At 38.2% G+C, this 13,967-nt stretch overlaps 1 protein-coding gene and 1 pseudogene across 1 annotated transcript in view; one reads left to right on the forward strand and one right to left on the reverse strand.

Moving 5' to 3' along the window:
- LOC145463123 (monocarboxylate transporter 12-B-like) overlaps window positions 1-13,967 on the forward strand; it is a 219,012-nt gene that overhangs the window by 108,004 nt on the left and 97,041 nt on the right. The window lies entirely within an intron of this gene.
- LOC145463836 (E3 ubiquitin-protein ligase TRIM71-like) lies at window positions 2,999-7,440 on the reverse strand (annotated as a pseudogene).

A 13,967-nucleotide genomic window follows, 5' to 3' on the forward strand; every position in this document is an offset into this window, starting at 1 on the left:
TTTGTGTTTTGCGTGTTGGAACGCTTGGTAGAACTCACAGATGCGCACCGCTTCAAGGACAGTGAAGGTATTTGGCCGCGCGCGGAAGCAACTGTGTTTTGTCCAAGAGCTCTCTACGCGGGTTTCTTACTTGCAGCTGTGTAAACTTGGTGACAAATTTAAACCAATCGCAGGCGGGCCGAGGGAGGCCTGGCAAATAGCTAAAGAGAAATCAAAACATGGCTTGAAACACGTCAGGTAAACCAACACAACGTCCAATCACAAGCAAGATCCTGTCGGAAACTGGCTTTCCGAAATTCACTTTACGCGCACACAGTATTAGTGTTCTATTTAAAGACCTCCAGGTGTTCAATAAAGGATATAAATAAGCCGTATATGGTGGTTAAAGTCATCAAAGTGCGCTCAGCTCTAGCACGGGTTGATCTTGTCACAGAGATGTTATTTTAAAAAACTGATTTTGCAAAGCCTGACGTAATAAGGCATATGTTATCGTCAAACGCGCCCTCGAATTGCCTTGTTTATTGTTTGGCTAACCGTAATACTACTGTCGGTGAGTTTGGGTAACATTTTTAGTAAAAAAGCTTCAAGTTTTAGTTGTTTGTTTTCAGTACCATCCTGTATCCATTCAGCTTAATTTACTTACAATCACCATGCGCTCTTCAAGAACGTGTAATTGAGCTTTTTCACTAAAATATCATCGTCTTTAATTTCAAACACTTCTCCACGGGAAAATCGTCAGGACTCAAATTTATAATTCCACACTTCACTCGTTTAAGACTACTGTTTATGAATGTACTAACAATTTCGGGAAATTGTTTATGCCAAGGAGCATAGGCTTAGAACTACAAGGCTGTTAAACATGCCTAAAAGCTTTTTGAAACCGTATTTCTTCCTTTGGTCAAAACATCTGTTTTAATTTTGTCTAAAAGTTCTGCTATATCTGTTTCACCTTTTTGCTACATGTGTTATTTTACTAGTTCGTACCCTTTGATAGATTAAAACAACGGAAATGCTTTCCTTTCTAAAGCTGAACGAAAAATATGCTTGTCGCCGGTGACATTCTTTCCTCGTCTGTTTGCGAAAAAGAAAGAAACTAAGTCTTCGCTCATCAAGTGTACGTTGACTTTAACCAAGAAAAGAAGTTTAATAAGTAATACCAGCATTCCTAAAAAGAAATTAACCTAACCCTATTTTGTCGCACAAACAGATTTGCTATCTTGCTTGAAAGCCCTTTGTTTTTAAATCGAAGCAGTACAGCCTGATGAAAAGCAAATCTTATCTTTCCCCTTTGCTCAGACGTAAGATCTGGGAGCCTTTTACCAATAGTATCATAATAGCTTTAAAAGACATAAAACATGCGCTTGGCCAGGACGCACTTGGAGGGCAGCTGTCGTTTTTTATAAGCTGTGAAACGACACTTTGAAAGCTGCGTTTGTTTTCTTCTTTCCTGATGCCGTGACTTACGCCTCCGAAACAAAAACTCTGCGTTTGAGCGCAGTTTCGTTCACAAGGCGTCTTGTGAACGTTTGCTTTTGGTCTCAGTGCAAAAAAGCCATCAGACATAGCTGTCTCGGAGTTCATTTCGATCGTTAGATCTCTAAACAAGCCAGTGTCTTTTTTCTTCGCCTTATCTTGCTGCTTGATCAAACTTATCAAATACGCGTGTTGGCGATTAGCTGTTTGACTGGTTTATGTAGATTAATGGGAATTTACGTCTGGGATAAGAATTTAGCAGCTGGTTTGGCTGTCGCCACGTTCACGCCCCCAATGTCAAGATCAGGCGATGTAGTTCATAAATAGTTTCCGGTTATATTGGGCAGACAGCTATTTAAACGAGTGATAGAGCCTGGAGCCTGGGCGCCAGAATTTTTCTACGCCCCAGTAACTATAGAAAAATCACGCACAATCTGGTTGAAAGGAAACTGTATAATTTATCACACAGTGGAAGCTGTTTTCAAGGAAATCTCCATGAAGCTAACGCTCAACACTGCACCTTTTCAGAAGTTCTAATGTTTAGACAAACTTCACCTCCATAAAAAAACCTCCAGAAACTTCCATGTTAAGGATGGTGGACTGAGTAAAATCTGCGCTGGAGCTTAGTGGACTGACTGACTGACTGACGGACTGACTGACTGACTGACTGACTGACTGACTGACTGACTGCCTGACTGACTGACTGACTGACTGATTCACTGACTGACTGACTGACTGATTGACTGACTGTCCGACTGGCTTACTGGAAGGGTGATTTATTAATCAATTTGCCAGTGGGCATACTGATAGCAAAGAATACAATTCTGGGAAAATGGGATTGTCCCAATGCAGTATCATTGACCACAATTGTCACTGCAATAATTTAAGCGTAAAATGCTTGCAGAAATACCCATTTTTATTCAAAAATGTTTGGGTGACACTCTTCAAATTTTATGTCTTTTGCCCCCTGGAGTCTTCTTTTCCTTCCTGGATGAGAGATTTGGTTTCCGTTCCATTAAATTTGCTGGTACCCACTTATAAATCTGGGTGGGGAAAGACACTGTGAGAGTAAAGTACACAACACGATGATCCCGGTAAGGGCTCGAACCTGGAACACCCGATCCGGATTCCAGCGCTCTAACCATGAGGTCTTCAGTCGCAACGAAGGACGGTCTGACTTGTTCCCGGACATCTTAGAACGGACACTAAGCTCTGCTCCTATAGTGTTTATTAAAGAGGTTCAAAGGTGCTCTCCAGTGATGTAACATTTTTAGACGTCCATGGTTGTGTGACGAAAGTTACCAGAGCCATGCAAAAGTCTACGAGTCGATATTTTTCAAGATGAATTATCAGCTGTCTTTGAAATATCTTCTGATTTCTGATTGGTCTTAACACATCACGCGACCTAATCTACCGTTACATTTTGATAAACCCCTCGCCGCGCACTTAGTTACTATTAAACTGGCATTAACGCATGAGATTGGCATGACATAGGAATGGAAAAAACGTAAGTAAGTGTGTGGTATTATATAACGTGACATGCAAGTAAGTGAATATAGCTAGTGCGTCACATGAGTGTATGGTACTACAAAACGTGACATAAGAGTAGGAAATCATAAGAGTAAGCGTGACATCTGTGAAGCCAGTCGAAACAATTATGAGGAAACAAATTAAATCGAAAGCACTACATATTGGAAGCACATCGTTTACATGGTTAAAGGAGGAATCAGACTAGGGGAAAGTACGCAGTGAAAAAGGAAATAAGAAGGCAAAACTTGAACGCTTTTTTACTGGAAATAATTCAGCTCAAATCCATTTTACAGTAGGAAATAGGAAAGGAGTTCAGTGGAACCTCGATGCAATGAATTACCAAGTTGTCCTTTATAACAGGGTTCATTGTACTAGAGTTCTTTTCAACACATCTTACTAATAATTGCCTAAAAGAATGTAATTCAATTGAAATGTGAAACAACTGTAAAGCCATTGAAAATGCAAGCCATTGAAGGGCGGGTCTATTACCTCAAGCGATTCTGCTTTTCTATACTCCTCGTCGCTTTTGATTTTAAAGCTTGCTACTGAAAAAAATTGTAACAAGTTCATATTGTATTAAAATTAAAAGAATGGAAGCTATTAAGTTCACGTTCAAGACTATATCGCTCGTTACACCCGGGTTTTCTTTATATATTGGGCTCGATATCATGAGGCGAAGTTCCACAGAAATTCACGAATCAAAATTATTATATCTCTCAGTTAGTACGCGCGCGGTGATTGGTCAATTTAGCGTGCCGTAATCGACTGTACGGCCTGCTTAAATTTAAAGCTGTTTTTGCTGCCAAAATGTTTCGTGGTTTATCGACAAGTGTTATTAACTCTTTTAGCAAGTAAAAGAACAAAATTGTACATGTATTAAAACCTACTAACATCAAATTGAGTCGTTTTGCTTTCGAGGTGCGACGGAAATTTGAAGGCGTTCCGCGTGAATAGGAATCGTTCCCGAGCCGTCAGACATCCAGTAGAGATATAATAAATATCTTGCTAACCTCGTTTTCTCGGTCCGTACTGTAAGTTACGGATCCTCTTTTTTTCCCTTCGATTTATCGCCCGCGCGCTTCGCGCTTAATTGGGCCATAAATCTTCCGGGAAAAACTCAGTCCGTAACTTACAGTACGACCCTCGAACTCAGTTAGTAAGAGGTGTTTAGTCAACTAACTGTTGCACACCAAACCCCTACCACAATGCTATGTGTCATCATTAACTCTCACCAAAACGTTGAATAAAAACATTTATTGAAAAAAAACTCTTATCAGACGTTACAAATGTTTATATAATAGCAACTAAGTTGTCACGTAATTGGACAAATGTAACACAATGCACAAAACTGAAGTGTTTAATTACAGCAATACAAAATGTAAACTTCTTTTGGAAAAGTTAATTCAGAACAAACTACAATTTACAACTGCTAATCTTTTAAGCTACCTCGGTGACAAAAAACGCTTTTTCTTACACAAGCCACTGTCGTTTTATTTCAGCAATGTAAAAGTGTAAACTACCAACTACAAAATGTTTTGTAAACAAACAATAACATTTACAATTTAGCCTTTAAAGCTATCTCGGTGAGAAAATAATTCAGGTTTTTTTAGTCCCCAAACCCTCTTTTTTGTAGCTCAGTTTACTCTACGTGTGAAACTAAAACTATCAAAGCAAATAAACCATATCATTATATTTAATGACTGTATTTCTACTCAACGGAGAGGTTCTGGATGGGGTTTAAAACGCAAATAACAACATTTTACTTCCTTAAGTTACCATTCAGACCCAAGTCTAACAAGATAATCAATTAAAAACGAACTTGTTAAATCAAGACTAAGATGGTCTCTAGCAAAGTAATTAACATGGTCAGAAATATTTATAAAACATTTTCTTGGTATAATCAAATGAAAGAAATCTGAATCATGACATAATGTCTTCGTATTACGTCATAAAGGTGAGTAGATTTCAGATCTACTCAAAAATCTAGATGCGATTATTATCAAAATCAGTCACAACTATCCTACCATCACTAAGAACTGCTGTAGAGACTGGGATATTAAACTCTCCTATCCCGCTGCCTTTTGTTCCAAACTTTGCGACAAAACTCCCACTCAGTTCAAACATCTGAACTCTGAGATTCAATTTATCACAGACAATCAGGTGTCCTGCCTTGTTAACAGACAAGCAACGAGGACCACTGAACTCCCCCTCCCCCTTCTTTTCAAATTCACACAGCAAATTCCCATCCCTATCGTGCACTTTGATACAATGTTCATAACTGTCTGACACTATAAGATATTTGTCATATTGGACACAGTGGATGGGAAAGGTAAAAGTGCCCTCGACACCAATTTTCTGTAAAAGCTGGCCACTTTGAGAAAAGATCTTAACTAGTTTGTTATGTGAATCTGCAACAATAATATTTCCGTCGCAGTTAACAGACAAGCCAAGTGGATTCCTTAGCTGGTGATCAAGATTTCCTTTGCCTCCAAACTGGTTCAGGTACTCACCCTGTTCACTGAACAATTGAACACGGTGGTTACCATTGTCCACCACTAAGATATTCTCATTCTTTATATCAAAGGCTATCCCAGCAGGACATTGTAATTCTCCCTGTTTATCATGCGTTCTACCAAACGATCTTAAGTAAGTTCCATCACTATTAAATACCTGAATTCTGTTGTTACCCATATCAGTCACTGCAATTTCATTACGTTCATTCACTGCCACTCCCCAGGGCTGACTTAGCTTTCCCGCAGCTGAGCCTCGTTGTCCAAACGATAACACAGGCCTGAACTGCCTGGGTTTAACCTCAACAGCAAAGGGGTTGCCACGGACATATTCTTCATTCACCTTCACTGATAATTCAAATTGTCCAGTGTCTTTGGCAAGATAGCTGACTTTGTAGTTGCCATCGTTGTTATCTTGGACTCGTGCTTTAGTTGCGCAATCAAGGCTTTGATGATTTCTGATTTCCACTGTTACGCAGTCACGCTCGTCATAGCATCGTTCTCCTCCAACATTTCTTGTTGTCAAAACAAACTCTGCTTCAAGTCCGACAAACGCTTCATTCATTCCTTTTCCATCGGCAGTTGAAAGAAGCGGTCTTGTCTTGGAAAGTACGGGTTTGAAGGAGCCAACGTTTTCAGCACTAACATTCTCGAGTAACGTTTGATTTTTCACGAAATCAAACACGAGAAAATTTCCCTGGTCACGACTGCCTGAGTTTTCTTGGACAACTTCCTCATGAAAGATTTTGTTTAGAAACTTGTTTGGCTGCATGATTTCGGCGCTTGCGCTTCGTCTCAAAAGTGTTTCAAATTTGTCTAGTGTTACCTCGGTCATACTCACGTCATCTTCAATCGCGCTCTTTTTGGTTTCAAGACGTTGGAGGGATTTTTTCGCCTGGTTCTCAACTTCATTAATAATCTCCTGCTTCTTCGCATCGATCACTTGAAATATTGTCTCGGCGAACTGCTCCACTCTTCTTTTCACAGTGGCGGCGTGTTCTTGAATTTTAGCACAGTCTTCATCAAGTTTGGTGATTTCATTCTTCTTCATTTTCACTTTTTCTTTCTGAGATTCAATCGCAGATTTCACTTGTAACTTGCGTTCATTTGCAGCTTCTTCCAAAAACATCTTGGCGTGACCTTCGTGATTTGTCAAGGCACAAGCGTTGCAAATGGAAACTTCACAGATCTTGCAAAAGAATTCCAGTTCTTTCTTTTCGTGTCCTGGCTTTCTGCAGAATACTGGTCGTTTTAACACTTCCTCGATGTCTTGATCTTGAAAGTCTTTAATCGCCAACACACGGTGTTCTTTATTAGCTCGGATTATGGTGTGCCCAGTGATACAGTCGTCACATCAGAGTGCACAACACTGGAAGCAGTACAAACTCTGGGAGCTCTTTTTGTCGCAGTTTCCACATTTGACTGCTGTAGTGTTACACTCTGATTGCCAACACATCTAGGAGACTGTTGATACGAAAGTTGGTCGGCAGGTCCTTTAGGTTTCCACTGCTAGGGACTCTACTCTCTCTTCTACATTCTGGGCAGGTTATGATATCATGGCGGCCACTCGTTCGTTGAATTCCTTCCAAGCCGTGAAGGCAAAAACTGTGCAAACATGGCAGCTGTTTTGGATCAGTGAATGTGATCATGCACACAGAACAGGATACTTCTTCATGAAGATTGTTTAGCAAGGTTTTTATATCCATGATTGTAAGTGCAACACGAAATGGGTTGGGAATTGAAAACGCCTCAAACAATGAAGCCTGTGATCGGATATGGCTTTTTTAGCCTTATCATACTGACCAATCACGAAATGATATTAAACCTGTTTTGACATCTTGTCTGCTTTCGTAGAATAATTATAACAGCGCGCCAAGAATTCCTAGAAATGAGATCAGCAAAGCTTGATCACGACCTACAAATTAAAGCTGCCATGCAACTTGTCAATGTGGGTTGTTTTGGAAAAGGTTTTGAAATATTACAGGACACATCTGCGACATTATTTTGTGTTTCGCATAGTTCGTAATCGCTCTTGTACTTAGCTGACTTTATTTTAGTAGGAAGGTCAAAAACAAGTTATACAGAAAATTTTTAAGCACACCTTCTGAAACAAATGAAAAGATATACAAAAGGTATAGAAATAAATTTAACAAAATCAAGGCAACTGCAAAGAAAAATTATTATCACCAAAAATTTGAAGAAGCTTAAGGTAATATTAGATCTAACTGGAAATTAATTAATGAGGTTATATATAAAATCAAATCCAAAGTCAGTGTATCTGATCAATTTATAGATGATGACCAACAAGTGATTAAAGACCAGTATGAGATAGCTACAAAGTTTAATGAATATTTTGTAAATATAGTTCCCAACTTAGCTAAGAAAATACAAGATACTCATCAAACTTTTAAGTCATATATGGACCATAGATGTCCTAACTCAGTGTTCCTAGATGCAATTCTAGAAAATGAGGTATTGAATGAAATCAAACTATTAAATGCAAGTACAGCTAGTGGCTTAGATGATGTTTCTCCAAAAATAGTTAAGGCGATTGCAAATTACATTGTGAAACCTCTTACGCATATTTTTAATTTGTCTTTTCTTACTGGAATTATACCTAACGCACTTAAAATTGCTCGTGTAACACCAGTGTATAAGGCTAACAGCAAAGAGAATTTTTCCAACTACAGACTCATCACGAGCCAGAGCTAACCGGAAGCTCAAAACTTCGCCAGGTCCGGTTGCTATGGGGTGATGTCATTTATCTGTTAGGTTGCTGTCATCGCAAGACTTTTGCGGTTCTATTGTGGTTAGCGATAATTGCTTTCAAAAGTAACCTGGTTATTTTCAGATATGATCTGGCTACATAATTGATATTTTATAATAAATTTTCATAACGCGGGAATATTGCGCGGTCATATATAAAAAAAAAGACTTCGACTTCGAATGAACCCGTCATCGGTCGTTGAAAACGGACACAAAACGAGATGTGCCTCTGAGTTAGAAGATATGGTGTCTCTCCGACGCATTTGTGCGAAATTGAGCCAGTTTCCAATCGAATTTGCCTTGAGAAGTTAAAGAAGGCGCGTGGGTTTTCTTTTCACGGGAAGGGAAACAAAGGAGCTGCCCTGACTATACATTTGGATTGGTTTTCGCTTAAACCATAAAACAGTTGTTGAAAACCAAACGAAACCGCCAGCCACGATTAATTTATACATGAATTCATTCACCCAAAAACGACGGAGAGAACCAGAAAGTGTTTTCAGGTTGCGCTGCCCGTGACCAACCTCCCAGAGCATCGAATCAAGACAACAGCTTCAAAACTCAACAAGTCAAACGCACCAAGTTAAGTCTTCTGATTAATATTTTATTTGTATCATAACTTACACCCATTGATAACAATGGGTTGACAGGCCTACACAACTCCTATCCACGTGTAATAGCCGCTTTGAGAGTTTTGCTCGAACTAGTATATCTTTGAGGATCTGCCCCTTTTGTATTGTACGATAGGGAGATCTTTGGATATTTCGCTAAGCAATAATCCTGTTTTTAGGAGGACATTTCACCAGAGTAGAGCCGTTAGAGGTCATAGGTCTGCGTGGTTTCCGCTGTTATCCGCGTGTAATTTGTTGAGTTTGACACCTCTGTTTTTGGCCACGTGCTACTTTTTTTGGCTCATTTGATTGCAAGATATGTTTTAAGCTCTCTAAATATTAGCTCTGGAGGGACAAAGTTTGAAATATTCCGTGAGCATGTTGGTTACTTGCATTTTGTATTATTACGCCGGGCCCGGCTGTTTGATTTACTGTTGCAAGTTATGCTGCTTGTTATCACGGGTGTCATATTTATCTTTGTCCGGCTTCGCCAGAGATAGCTGTAGCTTTCCTTGTTGAAAGCTATGAGTCTGTCTTAAAGAGACGTTCTTATGCAATCTCAGTTCTGCCACGTTTCTCCAAAGTTCTTGAAAAGCTAATGTATAAAAGAGCAATTACATTTCTCAACAAAAATAATATTTTATCTAACAATCAGTATGGATTCAGAGCTGGCCACTCAACCCAGCAAGTAGTCATAGAGCTTGTTGATAAGGTATCACAGGCAATTGAGAGAAATGAATACACGGTTGGATTATTCTTAGACCTCTCTAAAGCATTTGATACAGTAAATCACCATATACTATTAGGAAAACTTGAGCATTATGGCTTTAGGGGGGGTGCATTAGAATGGTTTAAAAATTATCTCACAGATAGGAAACAAATTGTAAACTATAAGTCAGTAAACTCAGATACATTAGTTATAAGTTGCGGGGTCCCACAAGGATCGGTTCTAGGTCCTTTGTTATTTTTAATATATGTAAATGACATTTCACAAAGCTCAAGTCTTCTCTCATTTTTGTTGTTTGCGGATGATACTAATTTATTCTTTAGCCACAAAGATATAAAGATTTTAGGTGAATCAGTAAACCAGGAACTCTGCAAAGTTGCAAACTGGCTTGCTTGCAATAAGTTATCTTTAAATGTGAAGAAAACACATTTTATGATTTTCAAAGCAAAGAACAAAAAGATGAACCACAATATAAATATTAAAATTGGTAATGAAATTATCGAACGTGTTAATAATACTAATTTCTTAGGGTTGATTATTGATGATGATCTGTCTTGGAAGCATCATATTATTAAAGTAACTTCTAAGATATCAAAGCTATGTGGGATTATGGTTAGAGCAAGACATTATTTACCTATAAGAACATTACGAACTGTATATAATGCTATGGTTTACCCATACTTGAGTTATTGTAATGTTGTATGGGCAAGTACTTATCCTTCTAGATTAGATGCTCTATACAAAGTACAAAAGAAAATTATAAGAATTATAACTTTTTCTAAGTACCAGCAAGAAAGTAGACAATTATTCATATCGCTCCAATTGTTAAACATATATGAGTTAAACTCTTACCAAATAGGCTTATTCATGTATTCATACACCAAGGGAAGCTTGCCTAGTGCTTTCTCAAACTATTGCTTACTGAATAATACTATTCATCAACATTATACCAGGTCTTCTGGAAAATTTCATATGAAATTCAAAAGAACAAATTATGGAAGATTCTCTATAAAATATAAAGGTCCTATGATTTGGAATACCTTGCCAGATGTTTTAAAGAATATAAGGTCTTTGCAGATGTTTAGAAAGAAATTGAAAACTTTCGTGCTTAATCAAATTATTGATTATTGGATAAATTTAAACTCATTATCTTTATTGTTGCTGTTTTGTGGACACAGATTTATATAGCCACCATATATTATGAAATGTTATTGTTGAGTTATGTTATATAATAGGGGGATCTCCTTAGAAAAGCTTGTATGAGCTTGCAGGGATCTCCTGCTACTCTAAAATGTTATTTATTATATATCACACTGTTGTAATAGATGAGTGGCAAATAAATAACTGAAACTGAAACTGAAACTGGAAAAGATACCTTATAGTTGTTTAAGGACACGCTTATCAGATTTTGAACAATCAAGGACCTTTGTAGTACGCGATTTAGTTCATATGTAAATATTTAAGACAACACTAAGGAAATATATAGAGAGACGAGTTTACACACCGCAACGAGATCCTAATAAAAACCCGTTACGTTGCGTAATCAAAGACCTCCCAAAGAAAGCTACTAAGCTTAATGATTATTAACCGAGAAAGAACGGACGCTCCAAGGTAACGACTTCAGATGCATTTTCGGGGAAATAATGGAGAATGATACGTATAACAAATACAAATCCGGACAGTTTATCACACTATTCACATGGAATTAAATTCATTAATCACAACAGCCAGTCTAAGAACTTCTTCCCTTTTCAAACATCCTAAAAACTGTCAGAAAACAATTGTTACACCTTGCACTACAGACACAGGATGTCATTGAAGACTGCACGACACCTCCAGTACAGAATGAGTATTTAATACAACGCGTGGAAAACCGCACATTCTACTAAAACGCACCCTCCCTACCACCCAACCCCCAACTTAATTTTTTAAACCAGAGAATTTGCGGTCGAACGAGAGGAAAACGCTATTTGAACAAAACTATATTGTTAAGGACACTAGACAAAGGTCAATTTTGATTAGTTAATAATTGTCTCTTTATCTTAGTTACGAACGTAATTACAATGTTTACTTCTTTTTTATTGGTTTTGTAATCGGACCCTTAAGCGTCACCCCGCGCGTATAAAAGCTGAGTTAGCGTCCCTTTAAAGTAGTTTTTCCTTTCCATCTCGCGTGGTCTTGTCAACGTTGAACTCTTGATGCTTTTTGATTTCCTAACCCTTGGCTCAAGCGGGACCGATATGTGAGTACTTTGTCATTTTGATTAGGTTACGTTTTTTATAGCCATGGGCGAACGAATACAAAGGAACATTTGTACAATTAATTGATTTATAATCGTCTAAATTAGAAAGTGTTCTGAACGTCACTAGAGTGAACGCCCACCTTTTAGGCTCGAAAGCATTGAGCTGTTAATTAGTTTCTTTTGTTGTGTACTTCTGTATCGAATCTTATTTAGTATCTTAGCGTAGTATTTACGCTGGCTATTTCTTGATGCGTTGTTATTCAATTTCGTTATGTTATCCATGCCAAGTCGTTAGTTTGTTTCGTTTTGTTTCGTCTCGTTTGGAATTTACCAGTCGCTGCAGACGTTACATATATAATTTTCTTTAATAACTTTTTATCACTTCAAAGTAATTGACCAATCACATTTTAAACCTTAACACAGTAGCAAAGTATGTTAAGCTCTAATCCACTTCATTTTCAAGCTTGTAAGTTTGTAGTCTGGCATTTTCAAGTTTAACAGGATGTGCCAAATAGCCTCTGTTGTTTTCTTCGCTTGTGTTGTATTCCATTAACTTCCTGGGTGGGCGAGCTCTTCTTAGAATCCTGCGCTCTTCAAACTTCTCTGGTTTGAGTAACAGGGTAGACCCAGTTTGATGTAATAAGTACAAGTGATTTTTCCACCCTGTAGTTCGATAGCTTTTATGACTGTTTTCGACGCTCTGTTTACTTCAATATCAAATTTATCGTAGGCTGTATGCCTAAACAACCACAGGTGTTGTGTTAGTTAACTATTTCACAGAAGGCGTATAAGGCCTGGGCTTATACCTTGTTTCTGTGACACAAAGAGGCTAGGAGTATTTCTTCTCCGCCCCCCTACACACACACCCCACTTCTCCTCACCCCCACGGATGGGATGCTGGTCCATTGAAGGGAGCAGCATTTCCATCATTTTATCCGTTCTACCCATTTATCTACATATCTGAGTTGGGAGATGCACTGATAGAAAAAGGTGTTTTCCCCAAATTGGGAACACATCACCATGATCCGCGCCTGGGCATTAACTCGTTCTTCTCAATCAGGAGAGTAATACGATTAGTCCACTGCACTTCCATGACACATGGGTTAAATACTGGAAAAAGTTGAAGAGTAAGCCAAGCTTGCATTCATGATCTCCAACCCCCAAGCTCAGATATTTAAAATGTTCAGGTACTCCCCCCGCCTTCCTCCCCCACTACCCCTATCAACAATACAAGCCATTGGGATTATACTTGGTCCGGTAGATGTAGTTTCACCTGATCGTAAGACCCTCTGGTCCAGGGGGGAATAACACAAATTTTTAAAAGAAATTTGAAAAGGTTTTTTAGGAAATTCTTCTTAATTAGTTAGCTTTATGAATACATTTTTAATGCAGTTCTTAATTTTTTGGCTAGTTACTTTTAATATTTCGTTTATGGACTTTGATGTTATTTTAGCTTTTGTTTTTTAATTTTATAGAGCACTCGCCTGAAAACTACTCTTAGTGATGGTGGCCTCCTCTTAAAATATGTATTCTATTATTATTATTATTATTATTATTATTATTATTATTATTATTATTATTATTATTATTATCATTATTATTATTATTATATTACTCTGGTAAAGTAAGGTAAAGTCTGTATACGAGCCAAGTGGCCCATCAGGCCGGAGCTTATTCCCTTTTCCGTAGCATGAAGCGACTATGAATATTTCTACTTTCCTCCGGATGTGATGCTAGTCCATCGCAGGGTTAACCCCAGCATTAAATTCGACGGGGATAACCATTTGTACACCTGAGTTGAGGGAGGCACTGTGAGAGTAAAGTGTCTTGCCTAAGAACACAACACACTGTTCCCGGCCAGGGCTCGAACCCGGACCACTCGTTCTGGAGACGAGTCCACTAACCATGAGGCCACCTCGCCACCCTAAAGAAATTACTTTTTAAGGAATTGTTGGGCTAAATCTGTAAGTAAAACCGCCTTCTCTACAGTAAAAATTGGCGTATAAGAACCTAGGTTTTTCAGGTTAGCTTCAATAGGTTCTTATATAAATGGTGTTTACTGTAAAATTAGGCTACCTAGGATCTTAATAACGTTCTTAATTTATTTTTAA

The sequence above is a fragment of the Orbicella franksi genome, chromosome 12, assembly GCF_964199315.1.
Source record: "Orbicella franksi chromosome 12, jaOrbFran1.1, whole genome shotgun sequence".
Classification (NCBI taxonomy): domain Eukaryota; kingdom Metazoa; phylum Cnidaria; class Anthozoa; order Scleractinia; family Merulinidae; genus Orbicella; species Orbicella franksi.